The sequence below is a fragment of the Doryrhamphus excisus genome, linkage group LG5, assembly GCF_037039965.1.
Source record: "Doryrhamphus excisus strain RoL-2023G ecotype Guam linkage group LG5, RoL_Dexc_Guam_v1.1, whole genome shotgun sequence".
NCBI classification, from domain to species: domain Eukaryota; kingdom Metazoa; phylum Chordata; class Actinopteri; order Syngnathiformes; family Syngnathidae; genus Doryrhamphus; species Doryrhamphus excisus.
In genome coordinates this window covers 6,318,584-6,342,500 of record NC_136361.1, presented here as the reverse complement: position 1 = coordinate 6,342,500, position 23,917 = coordinate 6,318,584, and the positions used below count along the sequence as shown (strand labels likewise).

General features: G+C 36.9%; 1 protein-coding gene across 3 annotated transcripts in view; it reads right to left on the bottom strand.

Moving 5' to 3' along the window:
• Positions 1 to 23,917, bottom strand: part of kcnh2b (potassium voltage-gated channel, subfamily H (eag-related), member 2b) — a 365,920-nt gene that overhangs the window by 132,326 nt on the left and 209,677 nt on the right. The window contains exon 1 of one of the 3 annotated variants that reach the window (XM_058059605.2): positions 1,092 to 1,631. The exons of the other annotated variants lie outside the window; for them this stretch is intronic. The gene's annotated coding sequence lies outside the window, so the exon portion shown is untranslated. Of the gene's footprint in view, positions 1 to 1,091; positions 1,632 to 23,917 lie in introns of those variants that run through there. 3 annotated transcript variants of the gene reach the window in all.

Genomic DNA, 23,917 nt, shown 5'->3' with positions numbered 1-23,917 from the left:
GCAATAGTGGTGCACTCACGGTAGCCATGTTAGCATTGTTAGCACTTCCACTTAACGTTCCCCATGACAACAAATGGTAAACACGGTTGATGCCGTCTATATACAGCCACCTTTATACCGTCTTTTTTCGCTGTTCACTCCCGTTATGCATGTTAACTCCACCTCCATATTTACATTGCAAAACCCAATCGTTCGGCGTAGCACAGGGATGCTAACAAGTGCTAACATCTGCTCCCGAGTGTCAACAATGGCGCTAACAGGAAGCTACAAACATAATAAGATGGACATCCATAGCTGTACACTTACTTAAGGGGTCAATACGGTACAAAAACAATAAGGAAGTAATAAATAAAACACTATTAAACATTAAAAAGGTAGTAGGAGACACAGAGCTACCTTAACTAGCTTGCTAGTTGTGCCATCTTGAAACATGATATCCAGTCTATATCGAAATGAACAATATTCTTGTTTTTGATATCATGCTTTAAATAAATAAATATACATTTTAAAAGTATCTACTCTTTCTTTTGGTAGTTTTCAAATTATATAGCCACAGAACACAACTTTGTGTGCTTTGAAAAATCAGTCAAAATAATCTAAAATGGCCGCTTCTGAAAGGGTTGGGTTTTGTTAATAATAAATTAATAAATTTATTTTATTTTTACAATATGCCAAAGGCCAAAAAATGGGGTTGGGCTGCAGTGGCTATGCTTTGGACTTCGTTAAGTGGGTCTTTGTATTCCACCATATAACAAGTATGTCCACTCATCTCATTCACCGTAGGTCAGTAATCATTTATAATTATGTTATAATACTGGTAAAATGTACAGCAGCACTATGGAAAAAGATCACAATTTTTACAATGTATATGTATTTATATCTTGGATTTTGCACTTTTTTTGGCTGTCCTTCAACGCAACAAAGTGAATTTTATATATAGCGTCTAAACTGTGAAGTAGGAAGTGGGAAGAAGTCAATGCAAATTGAGTTTTATTGACTATTACTAAAGGTATTGGCTGGGTTTGGTAACAGGAATATTAACTGCATATGTAGCAATCATTAGAAGACATTAGACATATATTTCTGCCTACCTGTCTCTGGATATCACCGTTAAAGTAACCACAGTCCACAAATAATAACCGCAGCAATTCCGTCAGTGTGGGAAACTTCCAGTCTACACGACAATGTCCAGTGTGTCCGCTCCACTCACAAACCCGCCTGTCATTCATATCACATCATAGCCTGGGAACAGGCCGAAAAATCCGATTGGATGCCTGCATAATCCCCACACAGGAGGGGGAAAATATGAAACATGGGGAAAAGGAAAGGATTACACCATCTGGCCATATCTGGCACTCACAGATGTGAGTCTATGTATGTGTTGGTGTATGTCTATGTGCTCATGTGGAAGTATTTGATTCTGCAATTCACATTCATTCATGAGCTACTGGGTCATCTCCATTCATGCCTGCATTCATGAACAGATGCTAGATTGCCTGTGGTGACTTTATAAGGTATTGATGCATCCCTTCAAGCAGCTAAGTCTGGATTGAGGGACACAAATCTAAATAGACGTTGGATGTTGTCCCATTATGCTATTCCACCCTGTTTTTTATTTTGTGCATTGTTTTTTTTTTGTTTCCTCTGCAGCTCGTTTTTATTATTTAATTTTTAAAAAATATTGTTCATATGTGTGTTTATTTATATAAATTATATATATATTTAACTTTTATATATTTATTATAATATATATATATATATATACATATATATATATACATATATATATATACATCTTTACCTTTTCCTTTTTTAATTATTTTATTTATCAAATATATTTATATATATTTATTATTTTTATATAATTTTTAAAAACACATTTATTATAATATTATACATTATAATATATATATATATTAATATATAATATATAATATTATAATAAATGTGTTATATATATATATATATATATATATATATATATATATATATATATATATATATACCTTTTCAATACAGTTGTGTCTTTTTTATTATTTTTTTTATCAAATATATATATATATTTTTTTAAACACATTTATTTTATATATATATATATATAGTATATATATATATATATATATATATATATATATATATATATATATATAAATCTTTACCTTTACAATACAGTTGTGCCCTTTTTAAAAATTATTTTATTCATCAAATATTTTTTTCAATTATTTTTATTAAATTTTTAAAAACACATTTTCATATATTCATTTTTTACTAATAATATTGTAATTCATGCAAATCAATACAAAAATAAACTATTTAAAAAATATTTCTTTTTTGTATTAAACTTGTTTTTCTTTCAATGTAAAAAAAAATCCCCAACAGGAAGCTACCCAGAATGTCTTGCGGGTTATATGTGCGGTTATAGTTTTGCAATTTTTTTTTCTTTTTATACCTACATATTTCAGTCATATTGTGTGTTCCATATGTGATACTTGTTGTTTTATGTGCACCGTTATTGAGGTTGGCGATTGGATAGGACATATATTCAGTACAACAGTGTGTGGTGGATGATGACAGATGTGGTTCGTCCAAATATACACACGTTTCCACAAAAGTACAATTTAGGATTAAACACAATAAAAGAGGATTTAACCCAGTAATCCCTCATTTATCACGCTTAATTGCTTCTAGAGCTAACCGTGATAAGTGAATTTCTGCTAAGTGGGATTCCGCATTCATAAATCCATCTGTTTTCTATACTGCTTATCCTCATAAGGGGGGTCTGCTGGGGTACGCTGCAGCCTATCCCAGCTGACTTTGGTGAAAGGTGGGGTACACCCTGGACTGGTCCGCAGCCAATCACAGGGCACATATAGACAAACAACCATTCACACTCACATTCCTATGGACAATTTGGAGTCGCTAATTAACCTAGCATGTTTTTGGAATGTATTACTTTTTTGTTTCCTTTTTTTCATAAAGTGAACTTTTAACAGTTGTTAAAAGGTTAACAGTGCGAATGCCATTTCATCTAAATTCCCTCGCTGGATGTATTCCAATTCATCTTGTACCAGCTGGTAATCTGATTCAGTGATTTACAAAAACCCAGGGGGGATTATCACAATGCTCTAAACACATTAAAAAAAGTGTGGAGTGCACGCTTCTCATGGATGTCCAGGGACAATACGGTCATGGTTTTATTTGTTTCAGACGAGTTATCATAAATTAAACGTATAAACTTTGAACCGTAGCTATGAGCGCAATCACAATGAGCTTGTCAACCAACTGGAAAACACATCATAGTATATAACAGTATAACTACATGGTGTCATTTTGCTAAGAACATTGTATTAACAACACTAAACTCATCACACAGCAACTTAACACTAAAATGTTATACCTCATAAACACACATGTACAATATATTTGAATAAACAATATATACAAACATGTACCGATATGAGTTTGAAATGAAAAAAAACTTTTACAGTTTTCCCATAATGCATTGCATCTGAGCAACTCATTCATTAGAACACTGCAATGCCTCTCTTTGGGCTCTGTCCAATGAAATGCATTGGATTGCTTTTTTCAAACTCCTATTAGTACATGTTTGTATAGTTCTTATGTATACGTTTTGAGGGTTAAGCTGCTGTGTGATGAGCTTAATGTTGTTGACTGTTTCCATTGGGTGGACATATAATAATAATAAAGAGCTGCTTGCTTTAAGTCATTCATTCATTCATTTTCTACTGCTTTTTCCTCACGAGTGTCGCGGGGGTGCTGGAGCCTATCCCAGCTGTCTTCGGGCGAGAGGCGGGGTACACCCTGGACTGGTCGCCAGCCAATCACAGGGCACATATAGACAAACAACCATTCACACTCACCTTCATACCTATGGACAATTTGGAGTCGCTAATTAACCTAGCATGTTTTTGGGATGTGGGAGGAAACCGGAGTACCCAGAGAAAACCCACGCATGCATGGGGAGAACATGCAAACTTCACACAGAGATGGCCGAGAGTGGAATTGAACCCTGGTCTCCTAGCTGAGGTCTGCGCGCTAACCACTCGACCGCCGTGCCGCCCCGCTTGCTTTAATGAAATCCAAATTTTCCAAATTTAGTGGGTGCGACTCATACACAGGAATTTTTGGTACATGATTACACTTCCACGATTCAATAAGAATCAAATCTTATTTAATCCTTTCTTCATGTCTCGGCAATTACTTCAATGTATGACAGTGTTGTTGTTGCTAATTATTTGTCTTTGTGATGTCTTTGGCAACAGGTACTTTGGCTTCTTGATGTCTATTTTAGCAGCCATTGTTTGCTGCCAAAGAAATTACCAACCTTCAACCCTCACCATCTGGTGTGTTATGATGGTTTGATCATCAGCCGATATTGTACAAAAGAATTGGCAACAATACCTTAGGTACCTCTGCTTGGTGTGGCTGCTGTCCATACAATAATCCCCTCGCCATTCAGCGGCTGCACTCTATCACGGTTCTTCAAAAATATAAAATAAATCATCCCCTAAATTGGGCATAAACATGGCTAAATGAACTAAAGCAGGGGTCTCAAACATGCGGCCCACGGGCCAAATGTGGCCCGCAGGACACTAGTTTGAGGCCCCGCCTTGATATGCAAGTTTAATGTTAGTGCGGCCCGTGCAAGTTTGATATGGATGCTGTATGGTATCATGTACCCAGAAAAAATTATTACGTTTGATTAATGTTCATGTTAAAGGTTAAATAACTGTTAATTGTTATCCTCCCTATCCGTGTGGAAGTGGTAAGTTTTTGGCTATTTAAGTTTAAAGGAAATAACTTGAAGGCTACCGTTTATGTCGCTAGCTCTCTAGTTTGCAAGTTAGCATGTGTCTCAAGACCCTGCAGTTGCGCAATATGTTGTAAATAAATGTCTACAGGGCTCTAATAATGATTTGTTCATTTTAATCTGAAAAAAATAATTTGTCTACCCAGCAACTATATGTGGTTTCTTAATTTTTAATTATTTGCCGTTTTATTATTATTATATTTATTTATTACTGATTGATTGATTTTCTTTATTCTTGATCTTATTTTGTGTAGAAAAATAAAAATGAAGATATTTGAGAACAGTGGAATGTTTTATCAGAGCTTTTCTTGTAGAAAATCGGAACCAAAGCATAGTTTATTCATTTTTCTGTTTTTAATAAATGCGTTTTTTTTTTTTTTGGAAAACCTGATGCGGGCCAGCCTCGCCCAGACCCTAGCTCCAGTGGCCCCCAGGTAAATTGAGTTTGAGACCCCTGAACTAAAGTACAAATATAAGGCATTAAGATGACGCATTCAAAGACGTTGTGGTAATATGTAGTATTCTACATTGGTCACTATTTGTCAGTATTGTTACTGTAATGTTCACTGAGACACACAAGCACCAGACTTGATCGCCTGAACAACAGGCTTTTATCAGAGCTTTTCTTGTAGAAAATCGGAACCAAAGCAAAGTTTATTCATTTTTCTGTTTTTAATAAATGCGTTTTTTTGTTGGTTTTTTTTTGGAAAACCTGATGCGGGCCAGCCTCGCCCAGACCCTAGCTCCAGTGGCCCCCAGGTAAAGCACCAGACTTGATCGCCTGAACAACAGGCTTTTATTGATGGTTTGAATAACCGTAACCCATGATTACGACAACTCAACAACTCAACTCTGAACCCCAGACGCCACTTTCTCTCCACCCTCCCATTCTATTCCTCTAGTACCAAAACACATTTACACCAACACACGCAAGCACAGGTCGTATTATGTTTCCCATATTGCTTAGTACGAGTGTAACGGTGAGTACAGGGGTGTCATAGAGAGTCGTATGCTATACTTAAATATACTACTTAGCAGAAATCCATGTATATCACTGTTGGGTTTGGAGCCAATTATCTCGAATAAACATTCAGCATACAGATCATCAAATTTGCAAGCTCCTGATATTCGCTAGTTCATTGATTTTGCTTTTTCGGGGACTTTTGTAGTCTGTTTGTTGGACATATTCTGCTTCTTGGCGTTATTTGTTTATCATGTTTGCACCTCCCATGGTGACTTTATGTTTTTGTTCAGGAAAGACTACATTGCATGTTTCTGCCACCACGTCTCCGCTTCAATGGGTAACGTGTCATCAAATCATAGCAGGATGTGATGCCACTTTTATTATGGGCTCTGTGAGATGTTATTATGACACCTTTTAGAGTCACTCTATTAGCTCAGTGTGTTTTCAGTCAAATAGCTTCAGTCAAACACACACAATACATCTGCAGTTCATTCCAAGGTTAGCCTAAGGAAAAGTAGTGCTACTGTAAACTAGTGGTGGGGAAAACAGTTCATTTCAGTGAACCGGATCATTTTGGTTCAGTCAGTAAAAAGATCTGTTCATTTCGTTCATTTCGTTCATTTCGTTCATTTCGTTCATTTCGTTCATTTCGTTCATTTCGTTCATTTCGTTCATTTCGTTCATTTCGTTCATTTCGTTCATTTCGTTCATTTGCAACTGAACAGGTATTTTAGGGGCGGTGACCTTGTTCACAAAAAAGAACTATGTAGTGGTAGGTTACCGGGACCTAGTTCTTTTGACCTGTTCTTTCAGGACCGACACACCACTACTGTAAACTGGAAGCTATCAGCATCGTTGGAATGAGTCTCACAATCACACAATCATAACTTTCACTTTCAAGGCACACAAGCATGAATTTCACTCTTTAGAGGGGACGCATACACAGGGAGAACACAGAGATTGAACCTGGGTCTCCTAGCTGTGAGGTCTGTGTGCTAACCACTCCGCCGTGCCATGCAGCCTACTTCAATATCAATCATCAACAATTATTATCAAAAACAACTGACTTCCTGTTCAGTGCAAAATTAGTTTCAAAACAATACTTCCAAGCATTTCAGTGAGTCCTCTGGCCAGGGTGGAATTGAACCCTGGTCTCCTAGCTGTGAGGTCTGCGCGCTAACCACTTGACCGCCGTGCAGCCTATTTCAATATCAATCATTAACAATTATTATCAATAACAACTGACTTCCTGTTCAGTGCAAAATAAGCTTCAAATAAATGCTTCCAAGTATTTCAGTGAGTCTCCTGGCCGAGGGTGGAATTGAACCCTGGTCTCCTAGCTGTGAGGTCTGCGCGCTAACCACTCTTCCACCATGCAGCCTACTTCTATATCAATCATCAACAATTATTATCAATAACAACTGATTTCCTGTTCAGTGCAAAATAAGCTTCAAATCAATGCTTCCAAGTATTTCAGTGATTCCACTGGTGGAATTGAACCCGGGTCTCCTAGCTGTGAGGTATGCACACTAACCACTCGACCGTCATGCAGGCTACTTCAATACCAATCATCAACAATTATTATCAATAACAACTGACTTCCTGTTCAGTGCAAAATAAGCTTCAAATCAATGCTTCCAAGTATTTCAGTGAGTCCGTTGGCCGAGGGTGGAATTGAACCCTGGTCTCCAAGCCGTGAGGTCTGCGCACTAACCACTCGACTGCCATGCAGCCTACTTCAATATCAATCATTAACAATTATTATCAATAACAACTGACTTCCTGTTCAGTGCAAAATAAGCTTCAAATCAATGCTTCCAAGTATTTCAGTGAGTCTCCTGGCCAAGGGTGGAATTGAACCCTGGTCTCATAGCTGTAAGGTCTGCGCACTAACCACTCGACCGCCATGCAGCCTACTTCAATATCAACCATCAACAATTATTATCAATAACAACTTATTTCCTGTTTAGTGCAAAATAAGTTTCAAAACAATACTTCCAAGTATTTCAGTGAGTCCCCTGGCGGAATTGAACCCTGGTCTCCTAGCTGTGAGGTATGCGCACTACCCACTCAACCACCGTGCAGCCTACTTCAATATCAATCATCAACAATTATTATCAATAACAACTGATTTCCTGTTCAGTGCAAAATAAGCTTCAAATCAATGCTTTCAAGTATTTCAGTGAGTCCCTTGGCCGAAATATTCATTAAAATCTAAATAAAACATAATTACAGTTAGACCAAAAAAGACAAGCTAGGTTGACCATCACTTCTCTCCATCGCTCCTGATCATCCCGTACTGTGATGGATTATAATTTGTAGTTGATTGTGTTTTAATCTCTGCTTTGGGACAAGTGGATTACAGGGAACAGATTAGACCGTGATCAACCAGATCCTCCATACTGCACTCCAACATAAAGCTGCCACTTGCTCCCCAATACAGGCCTCTACTACTAATGGATTAGACTATGACAGCTGTATGTAGGACATTTGCACCCCCTGGTGTACAACGGTGGTGTCTACACCAGTTCAGAAAAACACAGGTCATAAAAATAAAAGGGCATAGCTATACTGTATATCTAAAAATAAATGCCAAGCACAGCTAACGGCTATCATTTCATGGTTATTGTTCCTTCTGACAGAGGAAGGTGGAGTCAAAGGAGGATGTGAGCTGGGGATGTGTGTCCTGTTTTGCCGCTCTGTTCAGTGTCGCGCATTCACACACTGTGTGACAGGACGGGAATGATGAGATCCAGACCCGTGTAGGAACGAAGCACGCGGATCCTTGTTTGGGATCAACCTTAAATCCAAAACACTCAGAGGTGACAAACTTACTTTCATTATTGCTCAAGCATGTCAGTCAGGAAACATGGATTTACCCGTCAATAAACAATAGATAAGCACACAGTTTCTCACTTTTGATTGACAGCAGTGGAACTACAGTGGATTCCGCTGGCGTCAACAGAAGCGGTTGTTGACATAACCAAAACCAAAATTAGCAGTTATTTGCATATTTACTTGTTTCTTTGTCCAGACACTTAAGGACAACTTATAGAAATTTTACTTGACCTTGTGACGTGTCGGCCCAGAATAAAACAGCCGGATCTTTGAAGTGAATGAATCATTGTTTTGTGTTTGTTGTTCAACGCTAATCAGGCAGTGGACATAGGCGGGTGTAGACATAACTGAAACTGAAAGTAACTTTTGCTAACATTTATTTATGCAAAAAAAAAATAGCGCTTACAGCTGGCTCTTTGAAGTGAATGAAGAAAATTGGCTCTTTGAAGTGAAAAAGCTCCCGTTTCTTCCTTGGCCCAGAATAAAACAGCTCCTAGAGCCGGATCTTTGAAGTGAATGAATCATTGTTTTGTGTTTGTTGTTCAACGCTAATCAGGCAGTGGACATAGACGGGTGTAGACATAACTGAAACTGAAAGTAGCCTAGCTAACATTTATTCATGCAAAAAAATAGCGCTTACAGCTGGCTCTTTGAAGTGAACGAAGGAAATCGGCTCTTTGAAGTGAAAAAGCTCCCGTTTATTCCTTGTTTCTCTGTTGAAGCCACATGAGTGGTCAAAATGTTGTCTTTGTTTCTTTTCGGATTTTTCCTGATTTCTGAGTCGCCACAGCGGATCAAGATCCACATACTGATTTTGGCTTGAGCATGTTATATTCCGGATGCCCTTCCTGATGAATACCAATGATGCTTACTAGTGGAGATTCAAATCCAAAGTCCAGAATGCTAACCACTACATCACGGTGGCTAAATGTATGGCGCGTTATGTTTACCAGTCCGAGGGCTGTCAACATAAGCGGTTATCGACATAACCAAAACCGATTTAGTTGTGACTTTGTCCAGACACCTAAGAAGAATTTCTGAAAATGTGACCCATGTGATCTCGTGATGTGTCAACCGCTGACGAAACAGCTCTTAGACTCGGCTCTTTGAAGTGAACACTTTTTGTTTTTATGTTTTCCTGTTGATGCCACATACTGTATGATTGATTAGTCAAAATGTATGGCGCCGTATGTGTTGATGCCAGTCAGCCAGTTCAAGGGATGTCGACATAAGCGGTAGTCAACATAACCAAAACCGAAAGTAATCTTTGCTTGCATATTTACTTGTCACTTTGATCCAGATATAAGGACCATTTCTGAAAATGTAAAGGAGGGAGGACGCGGTTTACACATAAAAGCAAGATAGTAATCTTCAACCAAGACAAGCATGTTACCTGCACATTTTAATTTACTTGTGTGATGGTGTGCTGTCACAGACCTCACAGCTAGGAAACCTGGGTTCAATTCCACCCTCATTGTCAATAAGTCAGCAACGGTCCAAAAGTGAAACAATATTTTTTATATCTGTTGTGTTATGTTGTGGTATTTTTTTTGACAGAAAAAAATGTGTCAAAGTGAAAGTTATGCTTGAAATATATATTTTCACAAAAAACTTTTTCTTTCTGTTTTAGTCGAAGATATTTTCCTGAAACTTACCTATCTTATTAAAGAACAGAAAAAAGCAGATTTTTTTTTCTGATGAAAGGAGTGGTTAGCGCACAGACCTCACAGCTAGGAGACCAGGGTTCAATTCCACCCATCTCTGTGTAGACTTTGCATGTTCTCCCCGTGTATGCGTGGGTTTTCTCTGGGTACTCCGGTTTCCTCCCACATTCCAAAAACATGCTAGGTTAATTAGCGACTCCAAATTGTCCATAGGTATGAATGTGAGTGTGAATGGTTGTTTGTCTATATGTGCCCTGTGATTGGCTGGCCACCAGTCCTCTCACCCGAAGACTGCTGGGATAGACACCAGCTCCCACCACCCAAGTGAGGACAAGTGGTAGAAAATGAATGAATGAATGAATAATATGAGTCATAATTAGATATATAATACACAATAACATAACACTCACTGTGCTTACAGGTCCTCCACATGCTTATCACCTGATTCAAAAAGCCTTGGTTGTTTAAGAATGTGAGTCTGTCCTTCATTGTCAGATTTTTGCATCAATCATCTTTTTCAATTTCTCTCAAAGCCATCCATTTTCCATAATCCATAATCCATTTCTATAATTTAGCAACACGTCAATTGGGGCGCTGCGTTGACATCAGCCCCCCGTACTCGTCCAAAGACAGCTGGGATAGGCTCCAGCACACCCCACGACCCTCGTGAGGGTAAGCGGTAGAAATTAATGATGTGCTGTTGCATTGTAAATAATTGGAAAAGTACAAATTCATTCAGACCTTTTTACATTAGAAATTAATTAAATTAACAAAGTAATCTGCTTTTTTAAAGATCTGGGTAAAAAAGAAAAACAGCTCATTTTGCTTTTCATTGCATATTAATGCTAAAAACTCAATAAGGATACTTTCCTAGTTGTTTTATTTGAATCAATTCAAGAACTACAATAATAAATACACACTGACACACTATTAAATCATTATAATTGTTCAACTGATGGTAAATAAAAGGTACATTTGAAACATTTTCATTACTTGCAAGGTTGGTACTACTGCAACCAGTAGGTGGCAGGGCATAACAACATATTGTACACATGCATGCATGTTCATGACCCGCCTTGCACTGAGCCATCCATTCAATTTGTTAACATAACAGCCTGCTGAAAAAGCATATGGAAAAATAAATATATGCATGTTTGATTCATATTAGATTTGCAACCACTTGTTCCTCAGATAAGTGCATTTTTCCCAGTTCACCCCCCCCCCCCTGCTCTTTTTCCTCGATTGTTTCACGATGGAGCACAAACTATTCCCGTCAATTCGTCAGCCTCCCTCAGCTGTAATAGAGACAAATAACCACACGTTGTGCTGTGTGTTTACCTGGCCAATTACCTGAGAGATTGCAACATTGTCCCACCGAGGGTCGGTATGTGAGAACGCAGCCAAACACCTCATCTTGGTGGAAAATGAGAAATAATAGTGATACACTTGAGGTGTGTTCAAGACAGATGTGAGGAGGCGGATGGTAATGGGGTGGGTGTGACATTTACACAGCGCCGCACTGACGTGGGACATATATCAAAGCAGCTGTCCATCCCAGAGGGAACAAGTCCTAAATAAAAAATGAGGCTAGTGTTTACCCAGGCCTGGGACCTTTAGGTGGATAACTCCGGGCAAAAACAAGCTGGATTTGGGAGGGTTGTTATCATGAATATTTTATCATTGTGAAAGTGGATGGCAAAAAACAAAGTATCAACTATACAGGTTCTAAGTACTAATAGTTGATAATATAAGACGAACAGGTGGAATCTGAGTCAAGGTGTAAAAGTTCCAGTATATACAAGTCTCACAGCAATTATGGTGTGTTCAAGGACCACCGAACAAGGCACCTATCACACATAACAGTAAGAAGGAAGTGCGAGAGCCTGAAGGATTGTAGCGTACAGAAAGTTAGACGCTTTAGGGAAATGTTAACACATACATGAGCACATGCGCTCCAAATGTGAAAACTGTAAATAGTAATATTTATATAAATATTTATATTATTGTATTATTATTATTTATATTTGTAAATAGAGTGCTATTTTGATGTAATACAACCCTTTGTTGTGTTGTTTATGTTGGTGTGGTTGTTTCGATATTTGATAAAAAGAGCAAGTCAATTCAAGTCAAGTGAAAGTGAAAGTGAAGGTGAAGGTCAGGGTCAAGGTCACGGTCACGGTCACGGTCAAGGTCAAGATCAAAGTCAAAATTCATTCAATTCAATTCAAGTCAGTTCAATGCAAAGTCAAGTCAAATCAGGTCAAAATCAAAGTCAAAGTCAAGTCAGGTCAATTCAAATCAAGTCAGGTCAGATCAAAGTAAAGTCATAGTCAGTTCAAGTCAGTTCAAAGTCAGGTCGAGTCAAGTTGAGCCAAGTCAAGTCAGGTCAAAGTCAGATCAAAGTCAGGTCAAGCCAAGTCAAAGTCAGGTCAGGTCAACTCAAAGTCAGGTCAAGCCAAGTCACATCAAGTCACGTCAAGTCAAGTCACATCACGTCAAGTCGAGTCAAGTTGAGCCAAGTCAAGTCAGGTCAAAGTCAGATCAAAGTCAGGTCAAGCCAAGTCAAAGTCAGGTCAGGTCAGGTCAACTCAAAGTCAATTCAAGTCAAATCAAGTCAAGTCAAGTCAATCACAAAAGAGCCTCAAAGGGCCAAGAGAAAAAGTTATTTTCGAAATGTAGTATTTTTTCACAAGCTGCTTTTTTCCCCATTTTTAGTGGGCTACCGATATTTTCCTGAAACTTACCCATGCTCTACTGCTGATAGACCAGAAAAAAGTAGTGAAATTAATAAATGGCTAGGATTGAATGAGTTAAATAATAATTATAACATTAACATATTCCAGTTAGGGATGTCCGATAATTATCGGTACCGATAACAGCATAAAAAAGTGATCGGTCAACATTGGTGTCGATTTTTTTTTACAAATCGTGAAAACCAATATGTAAACCAATAAAAGCTGTAAACAACACATATGTGTTCATTCAGCCACAGGAGATATGTCATGTTACATATATCGGTATCGGAATCGGTATCGCAAATTGAAAGTCACCATTCTTTAGTAATCAACAGTAGATAATAGGTAAGTTTCGGCAAAATATCAGAAAAGAAACAAGAAAAAAACAGCATTTTGTGAAAAAAAATAGTATTGGTATTGAGTGTTTAATGTTTGAACCCATTGGCCCCAAGATAAATAATACACGAGCCGATAGAAATCCATACAGCTGCATAATAATTCACGCATTCGTGCAAAGCTGTGCATTCTAGAGATGATCAATAGTTTCGGTAATGAATCATGACAAATGAAATGAATGTCTTAAAACAGAAGGAAAATCACCGTTGATGCGTTACTGTTACCTGTTCCTTCACATCGATTTAATGGTAGTTAATGATTTAAGGAAATAGCCATAAATGCATCGTGTTTGATTGTCTTCCTCTGAGTGCTTTCCTGCTTCATTCAGGATGACAGAAGATGTAGCAAAATACACTCAACATCAAAATGTCGACTTTTGACCTATATGTACAAATGGTGCATCTGTAGGAGTGCCATTAGGCTATTTTACCAGCGGCGTCCTTTAGAGGACAAGGATCAGTAATCACACTGTCTTAAGTGCTTCTACCAATGACACCAAGTGGTGTCACCCACGTACACCACGACCCACTCCGCTCATGTATCTCTCTCTCTCTCACACACACACACACACACACACACTGTTAGCAGATTACATTTCAGCACAGCACACATGAAAACGTCCTCAAATGAAGTTTGGCATGTTTTTAAAGTGGAAAAAGTGTCCCTGGAGTATCACTTGTAAATGGAGCTATGGTTCAGAGTGGTGAACAAAACCACTCAAAGATAAGATGACGACAAAAACAATGTATAAACCAGGAGGTCCATACATTTCCCACTGAGGGCCACATAGTGAGAAATGAAAGGTGGACTTGGTAAAAATAAAGAAAGCTAAAAATAACCAATTCCCTAAAAATGTCATCCAATACTTCTCTACAAGAGAGGAGAAATATGATCTCAGGGAAGAAGTACATTTGAAACACTTATGTATATGCTAGGACTACGTTAAAAAGCCATAGCATTTCAGTATGTGGAATCAAACTATGGAATGGATTGAGTAAGGAACTCAAACAATGCACAATTATAATTACATAAATTCATATAATTTATGTAATTAATTTTAATTTCAAAATTAAAATTAATTATATGAATTATATATATATATATCTTTACAAAATTATTATTTTAATATTGAAAAATTTAAAATATAAACTAAAAATTAAAAAACCCCAAAATAATATTATAATTCATATAATTTATATAATTAATTTTAATTTAAAAATTAAAATTACATATAATTCATATAATTTATATAATTAATTTTAATTTTGAAATTAAAATTAATTACATCAATTATATGAATTTATATATATATATATATATATATATATATAAATATATATATATATATATCTTTACAAAATTATTATTTTAATATTGAAAAATTTAAAATATAAAATAAAAATTAAAAAACCCAAAAATTAATATTATAATTCATATAATTTATATAATTAATTTTGATTTTGAAATTAAAATTAATTACATAAATTATATGAATTTATGTTATTATAATTATAGAATTACATAAATATAATTTATATAATTTATATAATTAATTTTAATTTTGAAATTAAAATTAATTACATAAATTATATGAATTATAATGTTATTTTTTTTAATATATTTTAAAATTTTCAATATTAATATATATATATTTTCTAAATTACAAATGAAAAATTTCAAGTATATTAGGAAAGCAGGAAGTGAACAAATGTAACAGTTACTGATTGTAAAAGTACCAGATGGAGGGGTAGGATTTAATAAGCTTTGCTTCGTCCTACTCCTGTTTGCCTAAAACTTAGTCCATCCATCCATCCAACCATCCATCCATCCATCCATCCATCCATCCATCCATTCTCCTCCAGTTATTCAGGGAAGCCCAGACTTCCCGGTCCCCCGGCCACTTCCTCCAGCTCCACCGGAATGACACCAAGGCTTTTCCCAGACACAATCCCTCCAGCGTGTCCTCAGTTTGTTCTGGGGTCTTTTCCCGGCTGGGCATACCCGGAACACCTCACCAGGGAGGTGTCCGGGAGGCATCCAAACTAAATGCCCGAGCCACCTCGACTGACTCCTCATATAAAACTGGATGTGAAACGCCACTTTGAGACCAAACATAAAGTTTTTGACCAAACCCAATGAAATCAGAACTACGGTCCTAAAAAATAGGGGGTCTCAGAACCCAATACCAACAATCCACCCAACGTAACGAAGTTCCCTGAGACCATTCCAGCCCTGAAGGCTACCTCAGACTATATCACACCCCAAACCATAATGCAAGCTAGACATCATAATGATCTGGACCTTGGATCTGGACCATAATGATCTGCTATTTGAAGTTCAGTTGAACACCCCTGATGTCAAAATTGACCTGAACTGACCTTACCATAAAACCTCTTAACATAATCACATCAAATCTCACAATCATGAGTCCATTCACCAACGAGAAGAACCAAGGAGCCGAGTTGATTGACAAAAAAAACCCAAACCACAAAGTAAAATCGTACACGGTATACATGGCAGTATTTGAAAGGCAAATACTCAGAGGTTGTACATCATAAACAACATGGTGCAGGTGGCAGACAGGATGAAGACATTTGCATCCAACCCAGTCAACACGCAAATGCAATTACAAGTTGTAGTCCTACTACATGTAAGTATCTGTATATTCAAACCTTGTGTATAAGTACAAGTACAACTATTATAACCTCAGTGATTAAATGATGTGTAAATCACATAAGCAATCTTCTTGTTCCTTTGGCGGTTCATCAACAGTACGTAATATAATATCCCTGATGCTGTGCTGCCCTCTTCGCCATCTCTCTCTCTCTCTCTCTGTGTGTTTCAGTGTGGTTACATAACATCTCCAAATCTCAGCAGTATTTCTGGACCGAAAGGGGAAGGAAACGGGAAATGCAGAGAGTGTGGTACTTGTCTCTTTCTGCTAAACATCCGTCCATCAGCATGCATCTGCTTGAAAACAGGCTCGGTTGGATTCAAACTTAAGGGAACAAAAAGTATCCAAAGCTGTGTGGGAATGATATGATTCATGGAATGGTCTTGTAGAGACTGGAAACAGATATATTTCATATGTACACTACCGCTTAAAAGTTTGGGAGCACTTGGAAAAAATTTTGGTCCAGTCTGAGATATGGCTTCAGAAGAAACTGAAAGTGATGTTTGTCATCCAAAAAGTATTAAAGCGATAAACTATATTAAATTTTGCTTAATGTTCTGATCAATAACAGTAACAGGACTTTATCTATCTTAGGAAATAGAATTGTTCATACTTGTTAGAAAATGATAAACAATAGCTCATTCAATCCCAGACATTTTTCCAAAGACTACTGGCCATTTTTGACGATTTTGACTGATTTTCCAGGCACAAACAATATTGTGTTCTAGGGTTATATAAACATGGTTATACGTATATGGTTATATAAACATGGAATACGCCAAAAGATAGATTAGACGCTCAAAAGTTTGGCATCACTTGGAATTTTTTTGGGCCAGTCGGTAAAGCGGTAAACTATATTAAATTTTGCTTAATGTTCTGATTAATAACAGTAAAATTGTTGAGTTGATTCACTTGTTCGGTAATAATAATACCGCAGGAATATAAGGACTTTATCTATCTTAGGAAATAGAATTTTTCATAGAAAATGATAAACAATAGCTCATAGCAATAGCTCATTCAATCCCAGACATTTTTCAAAAGACTGGTCATTTTTGACAATTTTGACAGATTTTTCCAGGTACAAACAATATTGTGTTCTAGGGTTATATAAACATGGCATATGCCAAAAGATAGATTAGACTCCCATCTTTCACCAGAAAAGAAAAGTTTGTCTCTACCCTTTTTTGTTCTTTAGTAATCAGAAATAAAACATGGGAAAGTTTTCGTAAAATTTCAATATTCAACAAAATAACAGTTTTTTTGTGAAACGATACATTTGAAGCATAACTTTCACTTTGACACAAATTTAGCCATATTAGCCAAAATATCTAAACTATGACACAAAGTAAACAACACACACAGCACTGTGTGTGTGCGTACATGAAACAAAATGTGTTTGCTTAAATACGCTACCGCTCAAAAGTTTGGCATCACTTGGAAATTTTTTTGCCCAGTCGGTAAAGCGGTAAACTATATTAAATTTTGCTTAATGTTCTGATCAATAACAGTAAAATTGTTGAGTTGATTCACTTGTTCAGTAATAATAATATATAAGGACTTTATCTAGCTTAGGAAATAGAATATTTCACACTTGTTAGAAAATAATAAACAATAGCTCATTCAATTCTATCCATTTTTCCAAAGACTACTGGCCATTTTTGACAATTTTGACTGATTTTTCCAGGCACAAACAATATTGTGTTCTAGGGTTATATAAACATGGCATATGCCAAAAGATAGATTAGACTCTCATCTTTCACCAGAAAAGAAAAGTTTGTCTCTACCATTTTTTGTAATTTAGTAATCAAAAATAAAACATAGGAAAGTTTTCGTAAAATTTCAATATTCAACAAAATAAATGTTTTTTTGTGAAAAGATACATTTGAAGCATAACTTTCACTTTGACACAAATTTAGTTATACTTAGCCAAAATATCTAGACTATAACACAAAGTAAACAACACACACACCACTGTGTGTGTGCGTACACGTACATGAAAGTATTTTTTTTTGCTTAAATACACTACCGCTCAAAAGTTGAGCACAGTTGTGCACAGTGTTTTTATGTCCTTGTTAGACCCAGTTTGTGCTGCTCTCTGAAGAGAGTAGTTAACAGCATGGTAAGAGATTTTTGTTTTAGTTTAGATTTTTTAGATGGCTTTTCTAATAATCTATTAGCCTTATAAAATGATGAACTTGGATTAGCAGCCATACCAGGAGATTGATGCAGAGGACTGACAGTTGTTGATTGCAGGCCTCTATGCAAAAATGTACATCCTTCTTTGAAAATCATCTGATTCATTTTAATTGTTTATGAAATGGATAAAAATGTTTGTGAAATGGAACAAAAATGAGAAATGCATGAAAATGTGTTTTTCTTTGGAAAACAAAGAAATTTGCAAGTGATCCCAAACTTTTGAGCGATAATGTATGTTATATATTGCGTGTAATTATGTAAAAAAAATCATCTGATTAATTTTAATTGTTTGTGAAATTGATTAAAAAAAAATTGTGAAATGGAAAAAAAGTGAAATGCATGAAAATTAGTTTTTCTTTGGAAAAAAAGAAATTTGCAAGTGATCCCAAACTTTTGAGCGATAATGTATGTTATATATTGCGTGTAATTATGTAAAAAAATCATCTGATTAATTTTAATTGTTTGTGAAATTGATAAAAAATTGTTTGTGAAATGGAAAAAAAAATGTGAAATGCTTGAAAATTTGTTTTTCTTTGGAAAACAAAGAAATTTGCAAGTGATCCCAAACTTTTGAGCGATAATGTATGTTATATATTGCGTGTAATTATGTAAAAAATCATCTGATTAATTTTAATTGTTTGTGAAATGGATAAAAAAAATTGTGAAATGCATGAAAATGTGTTTTTCTTTGGAAAACAAAGAAATTTGCAAGTGATCCCAAACTTTTGAGCGATAATGTATGTTATATATTGCGTGTAATTATGTAAAAAAAATCATCTGATTAATTTTAATTGTTTGTGAAATTGATAAAAAATTGTTTGTGAAATGAAAAAAAAAATGTGAAATGCTTGAAAATTTGTTTTTCTTTGGAAAAAAAGAAATTTGCAAGTGATCCCAAACTTTTGAGCAATAATGTATGTTATATATTGCGTGTAATTATGTAAAAATCATCTGATTAATTTTAGTTGTTTGTGAAATGTAAAAAAAAATTGTGAAATGCATGCAAATGTGTTTTTTTTTGGGGGGGAAACAAAGATATTTGCAAGTGATCCCAAACTTTTGAGCGGTAGTGTAGTCTTAGAGGTTTTGAATATGACCTCATAGGTTTGAGTAAAAAAGCAAAATGTACATTTTCTGCAGAATAATTTAGGCGTGAAATTTTCATTTCACTGCTTTTTACACCAGTTATATACGACTCAACTCCTATAAAAACCCAACGTTAAACCTATGCATACAAGATTTGTTGCTTAGATACTCATTTCATAGCTACACACTTTATAAAATACACAAATACTGCCTCGTGTGTGTGTGTGTGGCTCTTTATTACCGTCTGTCACCGAGCATGGTTTTCTAAGCTGCGTGATAGAAACCAGAGTGTAACAAGGATGGCCTGCAGCTCAGCTGTTGCAGCTGTTCCATACATGCAGACGGGTGCTTACTCAGTCCACACGAAGCCTTCACATCCACATCCAAACACTCGGCTATGCTATTTCCTCTTCCTGACTCCTTTCTGAACCTTCCACCTTAGCTTGAGGGTCAGGCTGTAGCAAGAGTGATGCGTACGATCATATTAAAAAGGAAACCAGTTTACATGTCATTATTTGTGTAAGAGTTAGTAGAACTGAATTTTTATAAAAGTATTAACCTCATGGAAAAGGCAAAAACCATACAGTATGGTCCCGCCCCTTCCTAACCGAACCGCATTACGGGTGTTCGACGAAGACTCGAGTTTCACTAACTCCCTGGTTCTCGACAAAGATTTGATTTTCACTGACTCACTGGTACTCAAAGAAGACTTGGGTTTTACTGACTCACTGGTCCTTGATGAAGACTCACGTTTCATAGACTCATTGGTACTCGACAAAGATTCTGTGCTCGATGAACACTCATGTATCACTGACTCACTGGTACTCAACGAAGAATTGAGTTTTACTGACTCACTGGTGCTCGATGAAGACTCGAGTTTCATAGACTCATTGGTACTCAACAAAGATTCTGTGCTCAATGAAGACTCACGTATCATTGACTCACCGGTGCTCAATGAAGACTCAATTTTCACCGGGTTACTTGTACTCAACGAAGTCTTGAATTGGACTGACTCACTGGTTCACAATGAAGACTCGAGTTTCATGCACCGGTGCTCAATGAAGACTCAATTTTCACCGGGTTACTTGTACTCAACGAAGTCTTGAATTGGACTGACTCACTGGTTCACAATGAAGACTCGAGTTTCATGAACTCACTGGTAATCGACAAAGATTCTGTACTCGACAAAGATTCTGTGACTTACTTTTACTCAACGAAGACAAGAGTTTCACTGACTCACTGGTAGTCAAAAAAGACTGATAGTTCACTGACTCGTTGGTGCTCGATAAAGACTCGAGTTTCACTGCCCTGCTGGTTCGCAATGAAGACTCCAGTTTCATAGACTCACTGGTACAGACAAAGATTCTGTGCTCGATGTAAACTCAAGTTTCACTGACTCACCAGTGCTCGATGAAAACTTGAGCTTCACTGACTCACTGGTTCACGATGAAGACTCAAATTTCACTGATTCGCTGGTGCACAATGAAGACTGAATTATCAATGACTTACTTTTACTCAACGAAGACTAGAGTTTCACTGACTCACTGGTAGTCAACAAAGACTGATATTTCACTGACTCCTCGGTGCTCGATGAAGCCTTGAGTTTCACTGACTCACTGGTTCACGATAAAGACTCAAGTTTCACTGATTCGCTGGTTCACAATGAAGACTGAATTTTCACTGACTTACTTTTACTCAACAAAGACTAGAGTTTCACTGACTCACTGGTAGTCAACAAAATGATATTTCACTGACTCACCAGTGCTTGATGAAAACTTGAGCTTCACTGACTCACTGGTTCACGATGAATACTCAAGTTTCACTGATTTGCTGGTGCTCAATGAAGACTGATATTTCACTGACTCCTTGGTGCTCGATGAAGCCTCGAGTTTCACTGATTCACTGGTTCACAATGAAGACTCGAGTTTCATAAACTCACTAGTACTCGACAAAGATTCTGTGCTCAATGAAGACTGAATTTTCACTGACTTACTTGTAGTCAACGGAGACTAGAGTTTCATGTACTCATGTGTATAACATGTTGCACCTAAAAGACATAAGACAGGTGTTGCGTATTTACTAAAGCTTTAACTGTCTAACCGCCTTGCATTTATGTATAAACAGCAACCACTTGGACTAATCTTGTACAACTACAACAAGCCAGTGATAGAGAGTTAAGGACATCCATGCCTAATTCATCTGCCTAGCTCCCTTTTCAAATTCCCGCATCACCTCATGAGAGGCTTCACATTGCGGTTAATGTTACTGTTCTATTCTCAGAGTCGCTAAAAGAAGTAACAGCTGAGGAAGAACACATCTTGGCACACGCATGAACTAACATGACTTTTTGGGAGGGCAACCTGCAGCCTGTGAGAGTATCTGCAGGGCACAGTGATGGTGGGTGACAATTAGAGGTTTAGTGTGTGAGGATTGTCAATGAATCAGCAATGGTCCAAAAGTGAAACAATATTTATTAGTTTTAGTTGTGTTATGTTGTGGTATGGTTTTTGACAACAAATGTGTTTTTTTTCACACATTATATATAAATATATATATATATTTTTTTTTTCTGTCAAAAAACATACCACAACATAACACAACAAAAATAAAAGATTGATTCACTTTTGGACCATTGCTGAAAAAAAAAAACAACAAAAACAAAAAAAAAAATATATATATATATATATATATATATATATATTCACAGCACTTCACTTTTTCTACATTTTGTCATGTTACAGCCTCATTCCAAACTGTATTAAATTAATCTCTTACCTCAAAATTCTACACAAAATACTCCAATATGACAATGTGAAAATAGGGTTTTTTGACATGTTTTGAATTTATTAAAAATAGAAAACAAAAAAATCACATTTACATAAGTATTCACAGCCTTTGCTTAATACTTTGTTGATCCACCTTTGGCAGCAATTACAGCCTCAAGTCTTTTTGAATATGATCCCACAAGTTTAGCACACCTAAATTTAGGCAGTTTTGCCCATTCTTCTTTGCAATAAGTCTCAAGCTCCATCAGGTTGGATGGGAGACGTCTGTGCACAGACATTTTCAGATCTCTCCAGAGATGTTCCATCGGATTCAAGTCTGGACTCTGGCTGGGCCACTCCAGGACATTCACGGAGTGGTTCTGAAGCCAATCTTTTGAGATCTTGGCTGTGTGCTAATGTCTACTGTCTATATGGTCAAGGTACATGACCAGTCTACTGAGGTCAAGAGCGCTCTGGAGCAGGTTTTCATCCAGGATATCTCTATATATTGCTGCATTCATTTTCCTTCTATCCTGACTAGTCTGCCAGTTCCTGCTGCTGAAAAACATCCCCACAGCATGATGCTGCCACCACCATGCTTCACTGTAGGGATGGTATTGGCCTGGTGATGAGCAGTGCCTGGTTTCCTCCAAACATGGCGCCTGGCATTCACACCAAAGAGTTCAATCTTTGTCTCATCAGACCAGAGAATTTTGTTTCTCATGGTCTGAGAGTCATTCAGGTGCTTTTTGGCAAATTCCAGACGGGCTGCCATGTTCCTTTTACTAAGGAGTGGCTTTCGTCTGGCCACTCTACCATACAGGCCTGATTGGTGGATTGCTGCAGAGATGGTTGTCCTTCTGGAAGGCTCTCCTCTCTCCACAGAGGAACGCTGGAGCTCTGACAGAGTGACCATCGGGGCCTTGGTCACCTCCCTGACTAAGGCCCTTCTTCCCCGATCGCTCAGTTTAGAAGGCCGGCCAGCTCTAGGAAGAGTCCTGGTGGTTCCAAACGTCTTCCATTTACGAATAATGGAGGCCACTGTGCTCATTGGGACCTTCAAAGCAGCAGAAATTTTTCTGTATCCTTCCCCAGATTTGTGCCTCAAGACAATCCTGTCTCGCAGGTCTACAGACAGTTCTTTTGACTTCATGCTTGGTGTTTGTGCTCTGACATGCACAGTCAACTGTGGGACCTTATATAGACAGTTATTATATTTCCAAATCATGTCCAATCAACTGAATTTACTGCAGGTGGACTCCAATTAAGCTGTAGAAAGATTTTGAGGTAAGCGATTAAATTAATACAATTTGGAATGAGGCTGTAACATGACAAAATGTGGAAAAAGTGAAGCGCTGTGAATACTTTCCGGAATCACTGTATATATATATATATATGTATATATATATATACATATATATATATATATATTTTTTTTTATTAGTCGGAAACTGATATTTTCCTGAAACTTACCTATCTTATTAAAGAACCTGTGCATGCGTGGGTTTTCTGCGGGTACTCTGGTTTCCTCCCACATTCCAAAAACATGCTAGGTTAATTGCCAACTCCAAATTGTCCATAGGTATGAATGTGAGTGTGAATGGTTGTTTGTCTATACGTGCCCTGCGATTGCCTCGCCTGAAGTCAGCTGGGATACGCTCCAGCATGGTGCCCTTGGAACGATCACTCATCAGTCTACCAGAGTGATATTATCCAACGACACAGCATATGATGTCGTGTCCATAATAGTCACCAACAGTAAAGGATA